Genomic DNA, 427 nt, shown 5'->3' on the forward strand with positions numbered 1-427 from the left:
GTCCCCGGGGCTGGCTGCCTCCCGGCCGTCTGCGCGGGGGCAGCCGCGGACCCGGGGCCCCAGTACCTGGGCCAGGGCCCGGGCACGAGGTTGGGAGTCCCCTGCTGCCCCGGGAGACTGGGACTCCTGGGTGTTGTTGGCGAGGCCAGGCAGGCAGGCGGAGGAGGGCTGCCTCTTGCCCCTCGAGTGAGCCGAAGGAAGGGGCAGAATAGGGTCTTGGGCATTAAACAAGTGAGAAGGATCTGGAGACTAGGGGACCAGCCTACAACTGTCGCCGCCAAAGGGGACTCTCCTTCGGGTGCTTTGAAAGCTTAAAAAAATCCAAAACAGTTGTTTAAATGTCCCGCACAAGATTGTAAAAAGTGGAGGAGAAGCGTTTGGGGGGTGGGAAGGCAGGAGCTAAATCATGACGGTTTTATGTGGGGCC

Source organism: Carlito syrichta, unplaced genomic scaffold (genome assembly GCF_000164805.1).
Source record: "Carlito syrichta isolate Samal-C Ts95f unplaced genomic scaffold, Tarsius_syrichta-2.0.1 Scaffold302610, whole genome shotgun sequence".
NCBI classification, from domain to species: domain Eukaryota; kingdom Metazoa; phylum Chordata; class Mammalia; order Primates; family Tarsiidae; genus Carlito; species Carlito syrichta.